The sequence below is a fragment of the Chrysochloris asiatica genome, unplaced genomic scaffold (genome assembly GCF_000296735.1).
Source record: "Chrysochloris asiatica unplaced genomic scaffold, ChrAsi1.0 scaffold00187, whole genome shotgun sequence".
In the NCBI taxonomy this organism is placed as follows: domain Eukaryota; kingdom Metazoa; phylum Chordata; class Mammalia; order Afrosoricida; family Chrysochloridae; genus Chrysochloris; species Chrysochloris asiatica.
Window position 1 is genome coordinate 531,445 of NW_006408705.1, and position 10,952 is coordinate 542,396.

The window sequence follows — 10,952 nt, forward strand, 5'->3', positions numbered from 1 at the left end:
TTTGGTGGTGTAAATTACTATATATGACTGAGGGTCTTAAAAAAAAGAACTAAAGTGAATAAAGAGAAATACTGTTCACTGATGGTACATGAAGGGAATTGTAATGAAACAAAGTGTATGATTTGTTGAATGCAAAATTGATGATCTGCCCTGTAAACTTTCACTCAATCCACAATAAAAATCTTAAAAACAAAAAGAAAAACTAATAAAAGTGTGGATATTCCAAAAAAGAACAAACCAACAAACAAAAGAAGAAAATACCAAAGCTTGGGTCAGGCTCATCTTAACTGACCTTAACAGCCCTCAAACTGACATCTTTTCTCTTCAACACTTTAAAGAGGTCTTGTGGAGCAGATGTACCCAGTGCAATACATCTTTTGATTTCTTTCTTTCTTTTTTTTTTCCATGCCCCTACTGTAGAAAATAATAAAGATTTTACTTTATTCATAGAAACATATTTTTCATTAAACAATGGCATGAGAAATCAGTGTATTAAAAACTCACTTTAATAATTATTTCAATGAGATCTTGGAGATGGGAAAAACAAAATAAGTATTCTATTTGTCACAGGGAACAGGAAACAATTTATGGCTGCTGTCTAGAGGTGCTCACAAAAGAGTACCTACAGCCTTGCTTGCTGAAGCAAAGAGGACTTAAAGTACTTACTTATGATGATCAAAAACCACAGCTTTCGGTATGGCTTGCACCTGAATATAAGAGACACAAAAATCCTCACCACTGGACCAATAAGCAACATCCATATAACTAGCTTGGATCAACCATCAACACCCAGGGAAATAGCAGTCAAGAAATGAAAGAATGTATTCCATTAGGCCAATCAGCTACACAAGACCTCTTTAAAGTGTTCAAGAGTAAAGATGTCAATTTTAGGACTAAGGTGAGTTTGACCCAAGCTATAGTACACTCAATAACCTCATATGCATGTGAAAGTTGGACAATGAATAAGGACGCTTATAGAAAAATTTACTGATGCATTTGAGTTATGGTGTTGGAAGAGAATATTAAAAACACCATGGACTGCCAAAAGAACAAACCAATCTGTGTTTGAAGAAGTATGTCCAGAGTGCTCCTTGGAAGCCAGGATGGCCAGACTTCGTCTCTCATACCTCAGACATATTATTGGGAGGGACAAGTTCCTGGAGAAGGATATCATGAATGGTAAAGTGGAGGGTTGGAGAAAAAGAGAAAGACCCCTAACAAGATGGATTGGCACAATGGCAGCAGCAATGAGCTCAAATGTAGCAATGATTGTGAGCTTACACAGGACTGGGCAGTGTTTCTTTCTGTTGTGCATAGGTTTCTCCATAAGTCAGTTCTGACTCGATGGCACCTAACAACAACAACAACAACAACATGTTTTCTTGAACAAGGTGGATCCAATTAGTAGTTGTAGTTAGCAGAGTATGTAGACTAAGGGAGATAAATTGTTACTGGTAGATCTTTCTTAACAGTAATATAAAATATTCAATATTTGACTATGACTAAAAAATAGATTGATATAAAGTAACAAGATCTTTATTCATCTGATGAGAAAACAAACTGCTTTTCATAGTCCTTATCACTTTGGTCTAATTCTATACTCTTGTATTAACTAAAGTTTCATTTGATAGTACAGAGTTGGTCTGAAGGACTTGCCAACGCCCTGTAGGTTGTAACAAAGGAAGGACTTTACTGTGCCAGCACATGGCTCAGTGGATTCACATCTAGAGGCTGAAAATCCTCTTCCCTGTGTGAGGATATTTTATAGGGAATAGGAGTGTATACATGAGTCCATTTGGGATTGGTTAGCGGGGGCCAATAGCTTCGCGGGGCTACCTAAGACTGGCTGGTTCAAACATATGGTGGGGAAGGATGTGTGAGCATTCAAATCAGCAGTTACAGAAGTGGAAGCAGGTAAATGTTGTTGTTAGGTGCCATCGAGTCGGTACCGACCCATAGAGACCTTATGCACAGCAGAACATTAGCCCGGGACTTTGTTCCCTCCCAGAGGCGGGTCAGGAACAGGAGACTAACCTGGGTAATCACATGATGCTAAGGTGGTCTGTTGCTAAAATGTGAACTCTGCTCCCTCCAGGAATGAGGTATGAACCTGGGAGACATGGGGGCCAGTGTCTATTTGCTCAGGCCTGCCTGCCTCATTCCACGCTTTGAGGCCCCAAGATCCATCCCATAATATTGGATTTTTTTTTAAGGTGGCCATTTCTCATCTTTCCAGTTCCCGATTTGTATGTTTCATTTACTGTGGGAACTGGAGGAGTATACTGAATATCAGAGAGTCTAACCTTGTTTCAGTGTTAACAGGAAGAAAGAAGGTCTTATGGTGCCCAGAAGGCAGCTTCCGATGCACTGGTCAGGTAGATAGGATTAAGCCTGGTTTCCACAGATCCAATAGAGACCTGTGGGTGCCCTCCAGCCTCCTATTTTTCCTATATTATTCCAATAGTACATAAGGTAGGGAAAGGCTGGAGGGAATTCTTTACGTGAGGCATCTCTCTAGTACCTACCGTATTTTTTGAGGTTTCTGCCAGATGACCCCGTTGACACAGCTCCAATAGACACATCCAATATTACAGGCTGGGGTTATTTTACAAAAAGGTACTTATTTTTTACCCTGGAGCTCTAGTAGTGTAGTGGTTATGAATCGGGCTGCAAACCTCAAGGTCAGCAGTTCGAAACTACCAGCTCTTCCGAGGAAGATGAGGCTTTCTCCTGTAGAGATTTATAGCTTCAGAAGCCCTGCACAGGGTTACCATGAGTGGGAACTGACTTCAGAGCACATAACCATCAATCTTTTCTAGTTGAGTGAATGACTAATAGCCTGACAAGTTTTAAATTCCAGTGTTAACCGGCTGGGGTTCCCTTTTACTTTTGTTTGTGCTACAATGGGCCCCTCACCAGAAAAGATATTTTTTGGCCCTATTTTAACTTCAAAGGCTACCAGGGTGGGGGCTTCAGCTGGGTCGTAGTAAACATGAGTTCTTTTACAGCGGTAGAACCGATAGAATAACAAAGTTTTGGTAGTAGTGTGGCCTACCCAGGTGGTTTGGATATTCATATTACAATTATTATTTTCTGTTATGGCTAGGTGGGTCGCCAAGTTTATTAGGAGGATGATCCTCAGACTTCGGCCGTGCGTGGAACAGCCAGCTTCCGGTTTGTGGCTGGAGCAGGGCATGCTATCTGTTGTCTCAGTGTGGCTCAGATGGGCTGCTCCATATTCACTTTGTATTCCCACTGGTCAGTTGGGGCGGCTCGCTTCATTCAGCTGTGATGGAATCAGGCAAGGATCGCCTCAACCTTGGCCACACAGTTCAGTCGTTCCTTCACCCTCTGGGTCCCTCAGGAATGGGGATCTGCGACGGGTCTCTGCTCCGGAGGAAAGGGTCCATACAGCGAGAAATCTCGCCGGCGCACACTCAGCATACAGTTACCCCAGAACAAGGGACCACATTGGCACCCGCTGTTCCCGGGGCAGCAACAGCTCCATGGCTGGTCCTTCAAGCACAGAGAAGAGAAAATTCCTGGCCCGTGCACCAGAAATGTTACCTGAGTCGCTCAAAGAGTTTGCCAAAACCACATGGGTTGTAGCAAAGGAAGGACTTTATTGTGCCAGCACTTGGCTCAGTGGATTTGTATCCAGAGGCTAAGACCATCTTTTGATTTCTTGACTGCTGCTATGAGTGTTAATGGTTGATCCAAGAAAAATGAAGTCTTTTGACAACTTCAATCTTTTATCCATTTATATGGATGTTGTTTATTGGTCCAGTGGTAGGGACTTTTGTTTTCTTTACAGTGCGGTCCAACGCATACAAGTCTGTGGTCTTCATTTTTCATCATTAAGTATTTTAAGTCCTCTTCATTTTCAGCAAGCAAGGTTGTATCATCAGCATATTGGAAGTTGTTAATGAGTCTTCCTCCAATCTTGATGCCACTTTTTCTTTATATAATCCAGCTTCTCAGATTATTTTGTTCCAGATAATGATTGAATAAATATGGAGAAAGAATACAACCCTGGTAACAAAACTTGGCTAATTTTAAACCACTTGTTCTTCCCTTGTAGTCTTCAAACAACTGCCTCTTGGTCTATGTACAGGATCCTCATGAGCACAATTATGTTTTCTGAAATACTCATACTTCACAATGTTGTCCATAGCTTGTCATGAGCCACACAATTGAAAGCTTTTGCATAGTCAATAAAGCACAGGTAAATATATTTCTAATATTCTCTCTTTCAGCCAAGATCCATCTGACATCAGCAATGATATCCCTCATTCTATGTTGTTGTCTGTATCCAGCTTGAACCTCTGGCACTTCCCTGTCAATGCATTATCATTGCAGCTGAGCTTGCATTATCTTTAGTAAAACTTTACTAGCATGGGATATCAGTGATGTTGTCTGATGACTTCCGCAATCCACTGGGTCACCACTCTTTGGAATGGGCATAAATATAGATCTTTTCCAGTCAGTTGGCCAGGACGTTTTCTTCCAAATTTCTTGGCGTAGATGAGTGAATGCCTCCAGAGCCTTATCACTTTGTTGAAAGGTTTCAGTTTGTATTTCATCAGTTCCTGGTGCTTTGCTCTTTTCCAATGACTTCAATGCATCTTGGACTTCTTCCTTCAGTATCATCAGCTCTAGATTATATGCTATATCCTGAAATAGTTGAACATCAACCATTTCTTTTTGGCACAGGACTTTCTGTGTATTCCTTTCATCTTTTGATATTTTCTACATCATTCAGTATTTTGCACACAGAACCCTTCAATACTGCAAGTCAAGGTTTGAATTTTTTCTTTAGTTCCCTCAGCTTGAGAAGCACTGAGAGTATTCTTCCCTTTAGGTTTTTTAACTCCAGATCTTTGCACATTTTGGTACAATATTTGACTATGTCTTCTCTAATTGACCTTTGAAATTTTCTATTTAGCTCTTGTACTCCTCACTTCTTGCATTTGCTTTAGTATCTCTATGCTGGAGAGCAAATTTCAGAGTCTCTTCTGACATCCATTTTGGTCTTTTCCTTCTTTCTGGTCTTCTCAATGGCCTTTGCTTTCTTCCTGTATGATGTTCTTAGTGTCATCCCACAACTCTCTGGTCTTCAGTCTTTAGTGTCTAATGCATCAAATCTGCTTTTCAGATGATCTCTAAATTCAGGTGAGATATATTCAAAGTCGTATTTTGGCTCTCATGGACTTGCTCTAATTTTCTTCAGCTTCAGCCTGAATTTGCATATGAGCAATGATGTTCTTTTTCACAATCTGCCCCTGGCCTTTTTTGGCTGCTGATGATTTCTGTGCATTCCATCTAGTGAAGTCTATGTGTATAAATCATCTTCTATGTTACCTGAAAAAGGTATTTGCCATTGAAGAATTAATTGGTCTTGCAAAATTCTATCATGTAATCTCTAGCATCATTTATATCACCAAGACCATATTTCCTAACTACTGATGTTTACAACCTTTGCATTCCTATCATCAGTAATTATCAATACATCTTGATTGCATGTTTGATCTTTTTCAGATTGAAGAAGTTGATAGATTTCTTCTACTTCATCATTACTTGCCTTAATGGTTGGTGCATAAATTTGAATTATAGTAGTATTAGCTGGTTGTCCTTATAGGTGTACAGATATTATCCTATCACAAAGAGTGTTGTACTTCATAACTGATCTTTTTGATGAGGAATGTGATGCCATTCTTCTTCAACTTGTCATTCCCAGCATGGTAATCAAGGTTATTTCAAATTCAAAATGGCCAATACCAGTCCATTTGAACTAACTAATGCCAAGAATGTCTATGTTTAGGCATTCCATTTCATTTTTGACAATTTTCGATTTTCCTAGATTCATACTTAGTACATACCATGTTCTGATTATTAATGAATTTTTAAAGCTGTTTCTCTTCATTTTGAGTTGTGCCCATTAGCAAATGAAAGTCCTGAGGTCTTTACTGCATTCACATCATCACTGTCAATTCTACTTTGAGGAAGCAGCTCTCCCCCAGTCGCATTTTGTGTGCCTTGCAGCCTGAGGGCCTCACCTTTAAGCATTATTTCTAACAATATTCTGGTCCTCTTCATCATGTTTCAGTATTCAATAATCTGGTGCTGACAGTGTTCCACTGCTATTCATAAGGTCTTCAGTGACTAAATATATGGAAGTAGTTCATCTCTCCTTCTTCCTAGTCTGCCTTTGTCTGAAAGCTCATCTGAAACCTGTCCACCATTGGTGACCCTGCTGGTATTTAAAACACCCATGGAATAAGTGCAGAATCACAACAACACACAAGTCACCACAGTACAACAAACTGGCAGATGAGTGGTGGATTATTTGACCTAGAGCATACACTTAAAAAAAAAAAAAAAAAAAGAAGTGATGCTGTTGGCCCAACTCTAATTCATGGGGACCCAAACTCAACTTGTAGTTGTTGTTATTAGCTGTCATTGAGTTGACCCCCATCTCATGGCATCTCTATACACAACAAAATGCAATTCTGTGCTGCACCATCTCCATTATCAGTTAAGTTCAGATGGCTGTGATCCAAAGGGATTTTATTGGCTGATTTTTGCAAGGAAATTATCAGGTCTTCCTTCCTACTCTTTGTTCAAAAGTTCCTCTGAAACCTACTGAGTATCATAGTAACATGCAAACTTCCACTGACAGATAGGTGGTAATTGTACATGAGATCTATTTGCCAGGAACTGATCCTGGGTCTCCTACATGGAAGGTGAGAATTATATGACTGAAAATGTTTTTCTTTGTTTTCTATAAGCCAGGTACAGCCCAAGTGCTTTACACACAACTCATTTCATTTTCACATAGAGGTAATAGACTGGATTTCTCTCCGGAGTCATGCTAGATTGGTGTGCTTAGTGCCTTGCTTTGGGCTGGAATCAAGCCCACTGCCATCAAGTCCATTCTGACTCAGAAAGACACTATGTAGGGTTTCTAAGACTGTAAAATGTACAGGAATTGCAGAACAAAAGGGGTAATGATGAATCCCACTGAATCATTTTCTGTTTTTTCAGATGGATCTGGTAAAAGTAGATGGGGGATGATGCTGATAGGATTTTATGATTCAGTTGTGAGGAATTCTTATAGCAGGATTAATTGAAATTGTCTACAACTTAATTGTGGAAGATATGTAACTAAAAGTGGGGAGAAGTTAGTCTTTCGTTTCAGCAATAGAGAATACCAGGACTATCAAGAAGGAAGAGAACAAATAGAGCATGAGAGTTTACCTAGAAAAGTGGCTACAGCAGAGACAATGGCAAAGGCAGTGACATGGGGAGATAGAGCAGATGGGGACTCTATTCTATGGGGCCCATGGACTGAGAAAGGCTGTGTGTTTGCGGGCAGGGGCTGTCTTGCAATATGTACCCTTTGAACATTTAAATTATTATATAGTTTTTGTTTTGTATATGTACATCAAATATTTTTGTTTTGCTGATTTGTGAAAAATAAGATATAAAAGGGAGTCACAGGGAGAAAACAGGATAGCTGTTGTTGCAGGGAGGGAATTGAATCTTGAAGATGAAACAAGATGCATGATTGGTTGAAAGTAAAGCTAATGATCTTGTCTGTTAAAAAAAAAAAAAGGGTTTGCAATATTAGAGACTTTATGGGGGCAATTCTACTCTTTTGGCTTATGTTGAAATAACTACTGACCTTGATGTTAGAACTAGAGCAGTTCTAGTAACAAAACAAACCAAAAAAAACAAAACAAAACAACTGTGCTGTTTCTGGAGTCATGGAACTAGACCACTTTTGCTGCTGCTACCATCATTAAAACTAAAACATAAGAAGTCCAGGGATGAGAAAGCCTAATTTTTCACTCTCAGAGTAGCCAGTGGGTTTGAATCACTGAGCTTGGGGTTAGCAGTCAGTTCAATGTTTAACCCATAGTGCCACCAGAGCTGTAATGGTAGCATTATTACATTGCTCTAAAAAAACTTTACAGACTTAGATTATACATTGTTTAGCTTTAAACCTTTCACCTAAACATGTATGCTAGTGTTTTGATAATAAGTATGTAGCAAACACTAGCTGAATTTTTACATAAATGTAAACTAGAAATGGTGCTATTTGTTGTCTAAATTGGATTATGTAGAATACTAGCAAATTTCAAATACCATAGTCTTTTGCTTTCCCTCAAAGCTTCTATATACTATCTGCTTTCTTTCAGATTCCTTATTAGGAATACTTCAACTATATCTAACTTGTCATTGTACTTTGTTTGAATACACAAAGTACATTTAGGACTTAATATATTAAGATTTATCCTTTGAATGATCCCCATTAAGCAAATAAGTAAGTAGCCAGGTCACTCTGTAGAGCACAAGTGTTCGTGTTCTATGGTCTACTCACTTTCCGAAATGGACTAATACATTCTGCATGAGCAGAAGCTTGTAGGTGACTTAGAAAGGTCACCCTCATACATATCATTACAATATTTTGCCAAAGCGTTTACTAGACCATGAACAAAATGCAAAGGAGGAAAGTATATTTACCCCCATGTTATTAAATGTCAGTTATTAAATCCTGGATGAGGATATTAACATACTGACTTAATCTGTTATTTGTCAGAGTTGGACTAAGTTGTGCCAAACTAGCTAAACCAGTCATCAGGCACTATATGCAAACTGCCAAGGCAACTCTTTGATACTGAAGCAGCCTGCCAGCCACCACCACTGCTACCTCTTGTTCAGACATTCATGCCCAAAGGGTCAAGTCACCATGTCCTTAGTAAACTGGGATTGTTGTACCACCTTCTTATCCACGGAGTCAATGATCTCTGCCAAGACAATGATTTCCTTTATTGCCTGCTGGTTCCAGGACAGGAGTCAAAAACACAAATGTGTGAGGCATAGCTTATGATTCAGTGGGGTGCTTATTTGATCACCTGAAGAAAATGTGGCCCCTTTGAGGACACAGAATTCTAATTATGCAAAGGTCAGAGATGTAGAGATGGAATGCAAACGGATCCCCAGTGAATCCTTAGGAGTGATAGCAATCCCTACTTCCGCTCTTAGTCCCCATGGATCCGCCCTGTTGTGAACACATGCAATAGAAATACCTTGATTCAGTGCATGTCTGTGACTTGAATGATGGTATCAAATCCTTGCTTCTGAACTGGTACTTCAGCACTCCACTGAAACCTCTCATCAGATTTGAACTTTCTGAATAGTGTAGTATACGATACCACTAGTGGATCCCAAAGTCAGGGGCCTATTCCTCACCTCCTCTGCTGCAAAGGGATCTCCTGACCTGAAACAATGTCATATGGGAACCCCGCCAGTAAACCAAATACTTCATTGTTGTTGTTAAGTGCCATCAAGTTGGCTCTGACTCATAGCAATACTGTATAGGGTCTCCAAGGAGAAGCTAGTGGGTTTGAACCACTGATCTTGTGGTTCGCTGTCCAGTGTTGATCCTACAGTGCCACACCAGGAGTTCAAATACTTCATAGGCCCTCAGAAATTATGCTGGATGATGCACCTATTTTACTAAGGATGGACCTCTGGTCTTTTAATGATGACTGGCCACATCAGTCTTCTAATAGAATGATGCCATTGTGGGGATTCAGCACTTGCCTCTGTTGCTGACAGATTTGACACCCAGCAGTGATAAAAACTAAATCAGCCTTGATAAATTAGAAATCATATCGTTCAAGGAGCAATCTCAGTTTCTGCCTTCATAGTCACTTCATTCTTGAACCCATTGTGCCACTGATTGATCTCAACTAGTGAGTCATTTTGTCCAATAAGATGTTTGGTTCCATTTGTGTGATAGATGCTATCTGATGGGTGTTAACCTGATATAGAAAACTTCACATTTTATGCCCACTTGCATATCTAACCACAAGCCTCTATACCACATTTCCTTGTTCAGTCGTCCCATTTTATGTTGCAGGCTCCTGACTAGACAGCCAGGCCATTAGCCTTAGTCTATGAGTATATGTATTCTAACCAGAAGGCACATGAAGTGACTGGTGAAGTCCAAAGCTTGTCCAAGCAGAACCTTCCCTCACCATTTTCAGGTCCTCATAAATGAAACTGCATTGCAGCTACCACACACTTTTTACCCATGTACAGTACCAACCCAAGCATAAATCAATCTCTTATTTTAGCAGGTACTATGAGATTCTCCCATTCAATCAATGAGGTGAGCAGAGAGGCACTGGTGCAGTAGTAGTGGATGTCATGGGATCTGTTTTACCTGCTTATGTAGCTTGCTTATGCCCTTTGGTCCTGCCCATGTTTAATCCTTGATGTATTATTTACATTTTATGATTTGGGGTGTTGGTGGGGGAGACCCTCCTGATATTATGATCTGGTGGGTCTGTAGGGCCCAGATCAGGGTAAGCAATTCTGGCTTTATGATTACTTGATGCCAACAACCTTACTTGATTGTATCAAGATGGCAGATAGGGTAGACGTGCAGTGAGGAGCTCCATCAATAACAACACAGAATACAGGGCCAAGCAGGCTCAGGGGATGGTGCTGGAACTCTGAACTGCATATAAAGGAATATTTAAAGGATTGGAGGGCTTACAGCTAAGGGGAATTTGTAGGAGAATCAAGAAATCCATTGCTTTCTAATTCAAGAAGCTCAGTTATTCCCAGAGCCGCCATCTTAGGAAAGAGCAAGCAGGAGAAGGATCAGAGCAGCCATGAAGGCCTGACAGAACAGAGGAGATACAGGTGTGAACATTTTTTTTTTTTTTTTTTTGGTATCTGTCCATTGTTCATTGGTCTCTCCCTGACTGTGCACCTCTATTCTGGTAAATAGAGGGGATACCTGAGCTAATGGATATCCTACCCCCACCCCTGGAGGGTTCTACTATGCATGCATACAGATCTCCTTGAAATTTAAACTGACAGTTTCGACATAAAACCAAATGGCCCCCACTCGTCTGTCTGTAGTGCTGTGGTGG